The sequence below is a fragment of the Malania oleifera genome, chromosome 6, assembly GCF_029873635.1.
Source record: "Malania oleifera isolate guangnan ecotype guangnan chromosome 6, ASM2987363v1, whole genome shotgun sequence".
In the NCBI taxonomy this organism is placed as follows: domain Eukaryota; kingdom Viridiplantae; phylum Streptophyta; class Magnoliopsida; order Santalales; family Ximeniaceae; genus Malania; species Malania oleifera.
The window spans coordinates 17,735,573-17,751,371 of record NC_080422.1 but is presented as its reverse complement, the minus strand read 5'-3'; positions in this window follow the sequence as shown (position 1 = coordinate 17,751,371).

Below are 15,799 nucleotides of genomic sequence, written 5' to 3'. Positions count from 1 at the left end.
AACACGTGTCCTTTTTAGTATGTTTTGCCCTTACTCACACACATCCTAAGAAAACTTCCCAAAAGGTCACCCATCCCATGATTACTCTAAACCAAACACGCTTAACCATGGAGTTTTTATGGGAAGGCTCCCGAAAATAAAGGTGCACCTTGTTGATATAAGTAGTAACATCTAATCCTTTTAAGCCTTTCTTCCATGGGGTATCACATTCTCCCTCACTTACGGAACGCAACGTCCTCATTGTGAACCCACATTGCCAAACCCTGGCGATGTGAATCTCATCACACTTCTGGCTGGGTAATTGCTCTGATACCATTTTGTAATGCCCCAACTTGGGTCTGCCAGAGAGCACTGCCTTTCTCCTCCTCAACCTGGACCAAACAATAGGGGGAGGGCCTTATCGGACTAATGACTGGCCCCACAGACCAATATGTGTCTTTTTCAATGTGCTTTGTCCTCACTCACTCACTTCTTGAAAAAACTTCCCATAAGGTCACCCATCTCAAGATTAGCCAAACACACTTAACCGTGGAGTTCTTATTGGAAACCTCCTGAAAAGAAAGGTGCACCTTGTTGATATGGGTAGTAACATCTAATCATTTTAAGCCTTTCTTGCATGGGGTATCACAGACTTGGTCATCGGTTTTCTCCAAGACATTATTTTCTTGGTGTCGAGGTGATTTCAGTTACTCATAGGTTGTTCCTCTCCCAACAAAAGTATAATCGGGATCTTCTTTCTCGCACTAAGATGGATGATACTAAGGCAGTGATGACTCCACTTGCTACAAAGGATCTTCTTCAACTTCAAAATGACTCTTCTCTTACTGATTGGACTGAGTACCACTAAGTTATAGGAACTATCCAATATCTCTCTCTTACTTGACGTGATATTGCCTTCCCAGTCAATAATTTGACTCGGTTTATGCATAAATCATCTCAGCTTCATAAAACCGCTACCAAACGTGTTCTGCGATACTTGAAGGGCACTCTTCATTATGGAATCCTCCTCAAGCGCATAAGGAATCTCACTTTTCAAGGGTTCTCTGATGCTGATTGGGCTGGTGATAGCGATACTAGATCCTCCACTTCTGCCTATCTTATTTTTTTGGGTGATTGTCCCATTACCTGGAGCACATGCAAGCAGCGTGCTGTGGCTCATTCCACCACTGAGGCCGAATATCAGAATCTTGCTTCAGCCACCTTCGATCTTGTTTGGATTCACTCATTGTTTCATGAACTTGGTATTCCGATTACTAAGCCCCCACATTTATTTTGTGATAATATTGGTGCTACGCAGTTAAGCCTTAATCCTATTATGCATCCATGGATGAAGCATATTGCTATTGATCTTCATTTTGTTCATGATCTAATCACCAAAGGTTTGTTGCAAGTCTTTCATGTTAGCACCCACGATCATCTTGTAGACCTCTTGATTAAGGCTCTATCCGGTCAAAAATTTCACTCTCCGTGCTCCAAGATCGGCATAACTGATGGCACACCTATCTTGAGGGGGGGGGGCATATGAAGAAATTGTGTAGTTTTCTAGCAAATCATTGATGATTTCTATATACCCATCGATGGTTTTAGATAGAGTTTTTTTCAAGAGAAAACAATCGACGGTTTGCTAAAATCGTCGATGGTTCTGCCAGTTGTATTACTTGAATATTTGTTTGTATTTGATAGTCTAGGATCTTCTTGATTTGGTATTTAAATACTTTAAATTTGTAACAACTACACCTTGTAAAAGTCCTATATATAGGACATCTCTACATCAATGAAATAGTGTTGCATTTTCTATACTTGAGTCTTCCTATATTAGCATGAGGATTTATTATTGGGAGGTGTTCAATGGGGGAAAGTGTTGGAACATCCTTTCTAGAGCATGCTTCTTCTTGGAAGATTGTTTGTTCTCTTTTTGTTTCTTCTTGTGAATTAGCTTTTGAATATCTCCAATCTATTTTTTCCTTATCTTCTTTCTTCTTCTCTAATCAATTTTCCTTCCAGGTTTATTTAACTTCCTCTTTGTTTTATTTAGCGACTTTGACATCTTTTGTAACTTCTTCAAGATTGCAAAGTTGAAACTTAGAGGGGGTTAACTTATACATCAACACAACTATTGCAACAACTCCTTTCTCTAAGTTGGGCCCTTCTAGTGCTTCATAGTTGAAGCATTAGAAGTGTAAAAACCCGACTCGAGAATTTTAGATTTAATAAATTAAAAAAAAGGGTAAAAAGGTAAATTTAGCAGGCTTCGTTGACAAAGCCATTGTTCTCATTGACGAAGGCCCTTATACTCTTCGTCACCGAAATTCAAAGCCTCGTTGACGAAGAGATACCGAATGAGTTGTAAAATATCATAATAGGGTTTGTCACCGAAGGAGCTGGTTCGTTGATGAAATGCGTAGATTATTCGTTGACGAAGGTTCCGTCTCATCAATGAATTGGACTGGGTCAAAGGGGCTATAAATATCATTTTTCATTTCTTCATTGTTAAGAAAACTCAAATCTTTGTATCTCTCTCTAGAACTCGAACCACTCTCTCTCTGTAGAGACCCGGATAATTATCATAATTTAATAATAGGAAAAGGAGATGAAAAAGGAATTAAATTTGGAAATTAAACAGGGCCTCGTCGACAAACACAAGATGTTCGTCGACGAACACACTTGAGGGGCTCGTCGACGGTGACACATGTCTTGTCGACGAGAAGATATCGAGAGGTTATATTTTAGTTCTGAATTTCATCAACGAGGAGTAGGCATTCATCGATGAACTTCCTTCTTGACCTCGCCGATGAAGTGACATGGCTCGTTGATGAAGGCTAGTGTATAAATAGCCAAAACTCAAATTTTCTACAGCATTTTCAAGCGGAAACCCTCCTCTCTCTCTCTCTCTCTCTCTCTCTCTCTCTCTCTCTCTCTCTCTCTCTCTCTCCTTTGTCCCTCCCCCTTCTCTCTAAGATTTTAGGTCGGATTCTCACCGGTTCGAAGATCCAAGGCCACCACGACGCTCTTCGGAAAGTTCTTTTCAAGTCTGCCGGAGTGGATTGTTGGTGGGGCTGACTTGAACTCCATCCCAATTTCAGGGTAAGGCATTTTATTTAGTATTTTTCTTTCCCATAGTTATAAGAAATGTAGTACATTGAGAAATACTAATGTTTTGTTCTGGGAGATGTTATTTTCAGGGTGTTGAGCAAGGAACCTTGCGGGTGTAAGACCAAACACAATAGAGACTTTTCCAAAAATCAAGGGAAATATGCTATGCTAGAAATTTTAGTAGAGTTATCAGAAATTTTGTGTATACTTATACATATACCAGTTTATTAGCTCATTTTACAGAATATGTGTTTTTAATATTTGTGTGGCCTGAGTGGATATTTTCCTGATATAGAATTTATATATTTTTTCAGAATATCATGATTTACAGTATATACAGATACAGACAGATACATATCAGACAATTATTATAGATTTTATTCAGACCAGTATGTTACAGTAATTATAGAATGTCATGTTTCTTAAAACAATAACACTCAGATTTTATAGAGTATACAGTCATATATTACAGTCATATACACATTTATAATAGTCAGATACTACAGTTATGCTATTTAGATGTTACAGTATTTCCAGTTCAGATTTATTATGTTATGGTTATTTTGGAAACATGATGAAAATAGTAGGGTAATTATAGTAGTAGTATATATATACAGTATCAGATCCCTGATGAAATATTTCAGAAAGATACAGTTAACAGAGCATGGTACCGTTGCTATTTTCATATTAGAGTGCAACCACATATCTCAGATAGTACCTGGATTCCGTCAATTGTGCCTAGAGTGTTTGCAGTCTCCCCAGGACTCTGGGTTGAGGGGGCCTGATTTGACGAGGTAGTAGTCCAATTCCATGCTTAGGAGAGGATGTAGTTTGTCCGAACTGAGGAAGGGTAGAGTACAACGACTTACCTAGTAGGCCAACTAGAGTTAAGTTCAGCCTACGAACCGTACAACCCTGTCATAAGGGGTTAAATCATGACATACAGTTTTTCAAAGAAAAATCTCAGTTATGTATAGTATACAGATTTACAACATGTGATAAATATAGTATGATATTAGAAATATGAAAAGTAGAAAACTCAGATGATACAGTTATATTTTAAACTATGATGAATGTAAGATATACTTTATACTGATTTACCAGCTTATACAGTTTTAGATATTATTATAATAGTTATGCAACTCGGTCGCCACACACTAGTAATAACATATTTCCACTTACTGGGCGTCATCTCATCCCATTACTCTAACATTTTTCAAGTGAACTAGTTAGGCGAATAGATCAAGCTCGCAGATTGTGTGACCTCTTGTTAGCCCTGCTTATAGGGTAAGTGAATTCAAAGGGCTATGTTTTTGAATAGATGGTAGTGGTGACAGGTGTAAAAATGTATCTATGGTTTAGAAACATTGAATTATGGTATTGTATGTATATATGGGTGTATGATTTTATGTTTTTCGCTGCATAGGTATGTCTATTATGTACAGGAATACCTTAGTGCCCATTTGAGGCCTGAGATGCTATAGCAAGGGTATCAAAGTAATTTATTTATATATAAAAAAATGGTGTAATTTTTAGGTCATTACACTCTCACTCTAGGGTTTTGGGCCGTCTATTACCCAAATCAATGATCCGACATTAACATGTGGATCAAAAGGAGAATCTCTATGTTTATAGTGGATTGGAATTTCATTTCGGGGATTTTTTAATTTTATACCAAAATCAAGGTAAGAGTCCGATTTCGTTTTTGGTTCAGTAGATCTGTAGTAGATAGGATTATATTGAAGTTGTGTTCTTCAATTTTTAGGTTTTGGGGGTCCCGTGACATTGTTTTGGATTGATTTAGTTCATGTTTTAGTTTTTAGGGAAAGGTAAGGGGCTTCTATTTATATCAGTTGTTTTTGTAATATGAATCGGAAAACTATAGTTTACGATTCTACGGATGTTTTGTTTACTTATTTAGAAAAAGCTATTGGGTGAAATTACGGGATTTTTGGTTTATACTTTTTAGGAAAATTGGGGGTTTTGAGTATCATCTCCATTTCTATTGAAAAACTTTATATTGGTATAAACTGTGATATAGAGATGACCGTACCTTTGATTATTTTAAATTGTATTTCTGGAATACCTGATATGTGATTATTTGTTTACCCAAATAAGTGTGGAATGAGATGATGAATTTGAATGATGTATTTTGTGTGGAAAAGCGTGCCGATTAATACCATAGGCTATGAATTATTCAAATGAGATATAGGAACGTGAGTTCCAAAATGTTCCAGGTTTTGTGAAAATGCCGAGTCGGAATAATACAGTAGGGGATATATCAAAGCGCGCTAGAATAAAACACCGTAGGCTGAGATATTGAATCGAGTTGAAATAAGACCGTCAGCTTTGATGTTTGGCTTTTGCCGAAGAGTGTGCAATACCACTAAACACGCCGATTTTTACCAAAAGGTGTGAGAACACCAGATCCGCACTGGTTCAATGCTGTGAGGGCTTATGCTATGCTAGGTTACCAGAGGCACAGAATTTTTCTGAAGGGTGTGAAATACCACTAGACAGTTCGCCTTTTGCCGAACGGTGTGAAATACCACCATATAGCCCAGCTTAGGCTGAAGAGTGTGATGACACTAGATCTTATTGCTTTGTATCGTATGTATATAGGAACTGTATTTGTGAAAATACCGGTATTATGAAATGTATGTTTGCTGTTGAAATAACACTCATGTATCAACACACTGATATAACATGTTTCTCCCTTATTTAGAGGTGTCTCACCCCTATCATACAAATGTTTTTCAGGTCTTTTGAGTAGCCGACACTAGCGTCCTAGCGGTTTAGCAACGTGGTGGTTGGTTAGCTATGTAGAGGTACTAGTGTAAGTATTGGTCCTTTGCTGGGTAGTCATTTAGGGTTATGTAAACACCTCGGGTATGTTATGTATTTTGGGGAATTAGACCCTGTTTTGTATAGACTCTGGTATGGTTTTATGGATGTATTAGGTTGGATTTTCCACTACATATATACTGTGTATGTGATGATGGATAGGGTATACGTGAACCCTACAAGGTCAGACCCTTATATTATATAGTATCATGGACTATTGTATGATACAGGGATATGTTAGGTTACTAAATCTCACCCTAGGGCCCATTTCCAGGTTCGGGGTGTGACAACTTGGTATTAAAGCTAACTTGGTTGTTAGGTCTTGTGAACTTGGTTAAGCATGATTTTGTGAACATACCAGAGTATAAGCTGTAGGGAATGGGTAAGTAGGTCGAGGATTGTCTTGTAGCTAGACAGGGAATCATTGACAGTGTTCTATGTTTTTTTGGGAATGACAATTTCAGTAAAATCACGGCAAACCATTGATTGTTTCGTGTTTGTGCGGTAGGGTAGACCTAGGCTTGAGAGTCTAGAGTTTAACATGATTATTTTGCAAATGATTGTGTTAACTGTGCAATGATATAGGAATGTTAATCTATTCCTCTACTAGTTTCAGTATGGAGCCTAAGGATAGCAATTGGTATAGTAGTTTGGAGGGGACAGCGAGTGAAGGGTCACCTTTCGTGCCTCAGGGTTTGACCAGGCAGATTATGCGGGAGATCAGGCTAAGTGTTAGGAGACGGGAGTAGAGGATCTGACCCGATTGTGGCAGAGAACTGGGTGCAAAAGACAGAGAAGATACTAAAAGTTCTGCATTGCACTGATGAGCAGAAAGTTCTCTATGCTACGTTTCAGCTGGCAGAAGAAGTTGAGAGGTGGTGGGTGGATGTGAGTCTTCTTGAGGAGTAGAGAGCTGATTCACTTGGGATGATGTGGGGCCGCTTTAAGGAGGTGTTCTTCGAGAGATACTTCCCAGCTTTTATTTGTGACGCAAAGATAGACGAGTTCTTGAATCTGACTTAGGGGACCCTAACAATGCAGAGTTACAAAGCAAGATACATTGAGTTGTCTTGCTTTGCATCGTGTATGATCTCGAACGAGTACAAAAAGGCTCGGAGGTTCGAGAAGGGTCTTAGGAAGGACATTCGTAGGCTGGTAGGAATGCGGCAGATTCGGGAGTTTTTAGTTCTAGTGGACAAAGCCGCCATAGTTGAGGTTGGTCTCCAAGAGGATAAGGTGGCACATGATCAAAAGAAGAGGCAGGTACCTTTTGGTTCTCAGACTAGTTCTAGACAGGGACAATGGAAGAAGAGGAACTATGGTTTAGGAAATCCCTAGAATATGAAACGACAAGGTGTGCAGAGGGATCCATCTTGTGTGCGGTGTGTTAAGTGCCATAAATGGCATGATGGGGAGTGCCAACCATTTATGGGTAACTGTTACCGTTGTGGCAAATCGGACCATGTATCACAAAACTGTCCTACACCGATGAATGATATGGCTGCACTGAGTTAGAACCGGGGACAAAACCAGGTGCCTCGGGGAAACAAAACTTAGGCGAGAGTGTACTCACTTACTCCAGCGGATGTAGAACATGCTGGCAACGTGGTGACAGGTACAATGTTACTGTTTTTAAATAAAGTTGTTGTTTTATTCGATTCAAGAGCAACTCACTCCTTTATATATGTAAATTTTGTGAAACTGTGTGGGGCTGAAACCCAAGTGATGCATAAGGGGTTGTCTATGACTACACTATCTAGGAGTGTGTTGATATGTAGGAAGATGTTAGAGAACTGCTCAGTGGTAATTCAAGGAAGATCGCTACTAGTGAATCTGGTAATATACGACATGTACGAGTGTGATGTTATACCGGGGATGGATTGGTTATCCTCCAGTTTTGCTGTGATTTACTATTGTATAAAATTGGTGGTATTCAAACCTCCTAGGGAGTAGGAATATGAGTTCGTGGGATCGTGTGTGCGTTCGACGCCACAGATTCTTTTGGCTAAGCAGGCGAGAAGACTACTCTTGGACAGTTGTCAAGGCTACCTAGCTTGTGTGAAGAAACCACCATGGGATGATTTGAAACTTGAAGATATCCGAGTGGTTAACGAATTTTCGAATGTATTCCTAAAAGACATACCCGGTTTACCTCCTGATCGTGAGGTGGAGTTCTCTATTGAATTGCTGCTAGGCAAGGCACCGATTTTTAAAGCTCCATACCGAATGGCTTCAGATAAACTTAGAGAGTTGAAGGAGCAGCTATAAGAACTATTGGATAAGGGCTTTATCAGACTTAGTGTTTTGCCTTGGGGAGCACCAGTATTTTTTGTGAATAAGAAGGACGGGTCAATGCAAATGTGCATTGATTACCAAGAGATCAATAAGGTAACAGTGAAGAATCGATACCCGTTGCCTCGTATTGATGATCTATTTGACTAGCTGCAAGGAACGCAGGTTTTTTTGAAGATCGATTTACGGTCAGGGTATCATCAGGTGAAAGTTAGAACTGAGAATGTTGCGAAGACTACTTTCCGAACCAGATATGGCCACTACAAGTTCCTGGTCATGCCATTTGGGTTGACTAATGCTCCGGTAGTATTTATGGACCTGATGAACCAAGTTTTCCATGAATACCTGCACCAATTCGTTATGGTATTCATCGATGATATTATGGTATATTCTAGGAGTTTGGAAGAGCACGAAATCCATTTGAGGTTGGTACTTCAGGTACTACGGGAAAAGAAGTTGTATGCCAATTTGAAGAAATGTGAGTTCTGGTTGAAGCAGGTCACATTTCTTGGCCACGTCATGTCGGAAGGTGGTATCTTAGTTGATTTAGGTAAGATAGAAGCAGTGGTTGACTAGGTGAAACCAAAGAGCGTGCAGGATGTTCGAAGTTTCCTAGGACTGGCTAGGTATTACCGACGGTTCGTGGAGGGATTCTCTAAGTTATTTGGCCCTCTGACACGGTAGATGAGGAAGGGTGTGAGATTTGATTGGACTAACGAGTGCAAGTAGAGTTTTTAGGAGTTGAAACATCGACTGGTCACTGCTCCGGTTTTAACCATCCAATCTGGGGATAGTGGTTTTGTGATTTGTAGCAATGCATCGCAGAAGGGTTTAGGATGTGTGCTGATGCAACAGAAGAAAGTAATTTCTTATGCTTCTCGACAACTCAAAGAGTACGAGAAGAATTACCCCACGTATGATCTAGAGTTGGAGGCAGTAGTATATGCGTTGAAGATCTGGAGACACTACTTATACGATGAATAGTGTGAGATGTTCACGGACTATAAGAGCCTCAAATACTTTTTCACACAGAAGGAGTTGAACATAAGGCAGAGTAGGTGACTGGAACTGATCAAGGACTACGATTGCACCATTAGCTATCATCCGGGGAAGGCTAACGTGGTAGCTGATGCGTTGAGTCGGAAGTCAGAGCATACCACGGTATCTACAGTGAAAGCTCAACATCATATCAGACGAGATCTATAGGGGCTAGGCATGGAGTTGGTGGATGGTAGTCATTAGGCATTCATTGCTAGCTTAGCGATCTAGCCAACATTATTTGAGAGGATTAAAGCCACACAGGCTAATAATGAGGAATTAGTCAAGGTGGTAGAGAAGGTGTAGCAAGACTGGCTGCAAATTTTAACATCTCCGAGGGAGGTGTATTGAGGTTTGGAAACAAACTGTGTGTTCCAAACTATGAGGGGATAAGGAGGACGATTTTGGAGGAGACACATCATTCTTTGTATACGCTACATATGGGTAGTACGAAGATGTATCAAGATTTGTGCGAATCTTTCTGGTAGAGAGGCATGAAAAGGGAGATTGCTCGATTTATAGAGTAATGTCTGACGTGTCAGCAGGTAAAGGTTGAACATCAGAGACCGGTAGGGCCGTTGCAGCCATTGAGCATCCCAGAGTGGAAATGGGAGCATATCTCCATGAACTTTGTCACCGGGTTGCCACCAGCATTTCATGGGTAGAATGCAATCTAGGTAATCATGGATAGGTTAATTAAATCTACTCACTTTGTACCAATGAAGGTTAGCTACTCCTTGAGTAGGCTAGTAGATCTATACGTGTAAGAGATAGTCAAAATGCACGGGATATCAGTGTCCATTGTTTCCGATCAAGACCCGATATTTCACTTTTCAATTCTAAAAGAGCTTACAGGAGGCACTGGAGACGAAACTTACTTTTAGTACAGCGTTCCACCCCAAACTAATGGACAGTCAAGGAGGATGATACAGATTTTGGAGGATATGTTACGGGCGTGTGTGCTAGATTTTGACAATAGTTGGATTCAGTTTTTACCATTAGTGAAATTTGCCTATAACAATAGCTTTCAAGCAAGTATCGGGATGATAGCGTTCGAAGCATTATGTGGTCGGAGCTATCGGTCTCCTCTGTATTGGGATGAGGTCGGTGAAGGGTAGATATTAGGTCCCAAACTCGTACAGTAGGCTTCTAAGAAGGTCAGATTGATGAGGGACAAAAATAAATCGGCTCAGAGTCGACAGAAGAGTTATGCGTATGTTCGCCATCATGAGTTGGAATTCGAGGTAGGGGGTAAGATATTCCTGAGAATCGCTCCGATGAAAGCGGTGATGAGGTTCAGGAAGAAGGAAAAACTGAGCCCGTGGTATATCGGACCATTTTAGGTACTTGAACGAGTGGGTCCAATAGCCTACAGGATAGCACTACCTCCAGCACTCTCTCGGATCTATGATGTGTTCCACATATCTATGTTGAGGAGGTATGTGTCGGATCTATCACATGTGATTAGTTATGAATCCTTAAAGATTGGGGATGCTTTGGCGTATGAGGAGATACCCGTTCAGATTCTGGACCAGAAAGTTCAAAAGTTGTATACCAAGGAAATACCATTAGTGGAGTTACTGTGGCGGAATCACGCGGTTAAGGAGGCTTCTTGGGAATTGGAGACAGAAATACGCCATAAATATCCACATTTGTTCTGAGGGTAATGTTTACAAGTACGATTTAGGTAAGTATTTGATGTATCTGTTTAGAGTATAAATGTGTGGTTAGTCTCTAGAAGGTTTTTATGATATTTTGAACTCTTGAGACACTATGTATGTAACCACGGTATTCCTCCACCATAAGTGAGCGTATGTAATATATTTGAGACGGGGCTGCTATGTGGGTGGTCGCCGGCTCTTTCTAGAGTCAATTATATGTTTTGGTATGTGGAGGAGTTATCTAGTGAGAGATTACAAATTTCGAGGATGAAATTTTTGTAAGAAGGGGAGGTTGTAAGAACTCGACCCGAGAATTTCAGATTTAATAAATAAAAAAGGGATAAAAAGGTAAATTTAGCAGGCTTCGTTGATGAAGCCATTGTTCTCGTCGACGAAGGCCCTTATACTCTTCGTCGTTGAAATTCAAAGCCTTGTCAACGAAGAGATACCGAACAAGTTGTAAAATATCATAATAGGGTTCGTCGCCGAAGGAACAGGTTTGGCGACAAAATACATAGATGATTCGTCGACGAAGGCATCGTCTCGTCGACGAATTGGACTGGGTCAAAGGGGTTATAAATATCATTTTTCATTTCTTCATTGCTAAGAAAACTCAAATCTCTTTCTCTCTCTCTAAAACTCAACGTTACCACGTGGATCAGAAGGAGAATTTTTATGTTAATAACGGATTGGAATTTCATTTCAAGGATTTTTGAGTCTTATCCCAAAATCGAGGTAAGAGTCCGATTTTTTTTTTGGTTCGGTAGATCTGTAGTAGATAGGATTATATTGAATTTGTGTTCTTCAATTTTTAGGTTTTGGGGGTCCCGTGACGTTGTTTTAGACCGATTTAGTTCGTGTTTTGGTTTTCAGGGAAAGGTAAGGGGTTTATGTTTATATCAGTTGTTTTTGTAATCTGAATTGGTAAAACTGTAGTTTACGATTCTACGGATGTTTTGGTTACTTATTTGAAAAAATCTATAGGGTGAAATTACGGGATTTTCAGTTTACACTTTTTAGGAAAATTAGGAGTTTCGAGTATCATCTCCGTTTTGTTGAAAAACTTTATATTGATATAAACTGTGATATAGAGATGACCGTACTTTGATTATTTTAAATTGTATTTCTATAATACCTGATATGTGATTGTTTGTTTACCCAAATAAGTGTGGAATGAGATGATGAATTTGAATGATGTATTTTGTGAGGAAAATTGTTCCGGTTAACTACCGTAAGCTATGAATTATTCAAATGAGATATATGAACATGAGTTCCAAAATGTTCTAAGTTTTGTGAAAATACCGAGTCAGGATAATACAGTAGCGGATATAATAAAGCGGGCTGGATTAAAATGCCGTAGGCTGAGATATTGAATCGAGATGGAATAAGACCATCATCTTGGATGTCCGGCTTTTGCCGAAGAGTGCGTAATACCACTAGATAGGCCGATTTTTAACGAAGGGTGTGAGAACACTAGATCTGCACTGGTTCAATGTTGTGGGGGCATATGCTATTCTAGGTTACCAAGGGCACTGGCTTTTGCTGAAGGGTGTGAAATATCACCAAACAGTCCAACTTTTGTTGAACGATGTGATATACCACCAGACAGCCCGACTTAGGCCGAAGAGTGTGATGGCAGTAGATCGTATTGTTTTGTATCATATGTATACTGGAACTGTATTTGTGAAAATACTAGTATTGTGAAATATATGTTTGCTGTTGAAATAACACTTATGTATCCACACACTAATGTAACAGGTTTCTCCCTTACTTAGAGGTGTCTCACCCCTATCATACAAATGTTTTTCAGGTCCTTCGAGTAACCGACACTAGCGTCCTAGCGGTTCAGGAGTGTGGTGGTTGGTTAGCAATGTAGAGGTACTAGTGTAAGTACTGATCCTTTGTCGAGTAGTAATTTTGGGTTATGTAAACACTCGGGGTATGTTATGTATTTTTGGGAACTAGACCCTGTTTTGTATATACTCTGGTATGGTTTTATGGATGTATTAGGTTGGATTTTCAGCTGCATATATACTGTGTATGTGATGATGGATAGAGTATATGTGAACCCTACGGGGTCGGACCCTTATATTATATAGTATCGTGGACTATTGTATGATAGAGGGACAGGTTAGGTTATTAAATCACATCCTGGGGCCCATTTCCGGGTTTGGGGCATGACATAAAGTACTCTCTCAAAAATTTTCTAAGTTCTTTTTGAATTTCTATGAGGTTTAAAGAAGTTTTCCTTATAAGGCAACTGCCTCTATTCTATTTGCTTCTTGCATAGGCTACTTATTCGATCTCTACTCCTCATCCTTCGAAAAATTTGAGCTTCCTTGAACATCTATAACCTTTTCCCTGCTTTTTGATTATATTGTCAAGTTCGAGCCGCTTTTCTCCCAATCTAAAGTGTTGTGTATTGAAAATACTTGCATGTTCTTTATAGGTAATTTAACTTTTTTGCACGTAGTTTAAAATTCTTGTTCTGTGATGAAATGGACCTAAGTCCTGGAGATATTCAAGACATTTATTCCGAGGGCTCTCCAAAATGAGATAACATTAAGGAATATTCCTGCTTGCCTACCTAAATCGCTTTTCAATACTATTTCTTTTAGATCGTGAATGGATCATGATTAATTACCTTATTTTTCACAAGGAAAAGCTCATAGGAAGCTAGAAGTAAAGTTTAGTCTACTAACAAATCCTTTTTACCATTTTCTTCTTATGTTTCTTTTGTTGGGGTTCCATAGTATAACTCAAATTAAGGTTCTAACCATCCTTACAATTCTCATAGTGGGGCAATTTTTTTTTTTTTTATTTTTTTTATGACGTGTTACTACAATTTTGGGGATACCTTAATAGGTCCCCCAAAGCCTCCAAGGGATATGCATGTATTCTAAAATATTGTCCATTATCATAACATCTTAAACAACAAACCTACAAAGAAGTTTCCTATGTGAAAGACAATCCTCTTTGATTTAGGAATTTGAGTTTTAAAAAATGAAGAAATATATATAAATACGCGCACACACATACATAGCAATAATTTGCAAAAGATTTAGTTTTATTTCAAGATATGATTGTGTAGCATTTGATATTATTTTCAACTATTAGTGCTATGAGTTAGAAAATAATTTTTCAAATTTCATCATGCAAACGTTTATGGTTCTACTAAATTACAAGTTGATTAAAATAATAATAACACCCGCACACTTATTTACTTTAAAAAAATATTATTTTTATAAAATAAGATATGCCTATATAACAATCATTTAACTTTTAATTATTCTATTTCATTAAAAAGATACGAGATTATTCTCATTTTTTCTCCGCAATATAACATAATATTTTAATTTCTTTTTCCATTTTTATTACATTGAAATAAAAAAAATATTATATTTAAAAACATAAATTTTGAATATTAGATTTGTGTGTAAATTATGTTACATTATGTTTAAATTATATAAATATAAATTTGAAATGCAGACGTCATACTTCTCATATTAAATCTTCTTCAATTATTAGTTCTTGCAAAACAATTTACCAATCGTGATGGGCGGCCTATTCAATAGTTTATGAAAGATAGTGGGTAGGGTAGGGTGTTTGATTTGACTTGATGCACAATTTTTCCTTTTGTTTTGTTTTGCTTTTATTCACGGGGGTGGGGGCTGCTGTGAGTAAGATTGTTTTGGACCTTACCAAATCTAAGCGCCAGCCAGATAAGATCAAATTTTCAAAACCCTAATAGAGCCATTCAATTGAAAATTCAATTTTGAAGTTGATTGAAACAAATAAATCTATATTTATTGATTTTCATCTTACATTTAAATTTAAATAAATTTGGATAAAATTTAAAATAATGTAATATTAAATTTAAACTAAAATAAATTACCTTAAATAATCATTGTTTACTGTTTGCTATTTTGTTTTCATTGGTTCTGTGTTATCGCACATACTCCAATAATTTGTGTGTGGGGTATTTTGATTTTATTTTATTTTATTTTTTGTCTTTGGTTTAGTTATAATATAACTTTACACTGTTTTGAAAAGCATGTGAAACTTTAGTGCTTATAATAATAGCACAATAATTTATTATGCATTCATCCTAGTGGTTTGCCCAGGACCCATTTGAAACCCAAAATATAGTAAGAAAAAATAAATAGGAAAAAATTCACATACATTTTCTTATTTAGTAATCAAGGAAAATGAAAAAAAAATATATTTCAAATCTAAACCAAAAAATATAATTATACATGTCATTAATATATGAATTTTCTTAATTTTTCTTTGGAAAAAAAATCTTTTCTTTGGTGGATTTGAGCAATGATTTCTCTAAGGGGTACTCGAGGTGAATCATCGCTTTCTAAAATATTAATGGTAACAATTCAATCCATTAAAAATCATGTTCATGCTAATTCAAGTTCCTATCAATAAAGATCCCGACAAAATTGAAACTAAAATTTTAAAGATTTAACCACTACAATTATAATTAAACAAGCAACATGTGATTTAGTAAAATTTTAAGAAAAAAAGTTACGTCTTATTAGCAATAACTTACATCTTTTGATTACAATAATCATATGTTCTAGATCATAGCTGGCTCTGATATACCTCAAATATATCACTTACCATAAATCCAAAGGAGACTAGAGCCCAACATTGATGAGGGCAATTACCACCTAAGTCAACTGCTTAGGCAGAGCAATTGACGCCAGCTCCATGATGACTAGAGCAATCTACGCCAACGTTATAACAATTGGAGCTATTCACGTTTGCTCCATAATTCACTAATAAATGACACATCACCCTTGGGTCAAACTCCCTCACTATAAATGGGGATTCAGAGAAGAGGCTAAGGTATCTCATTC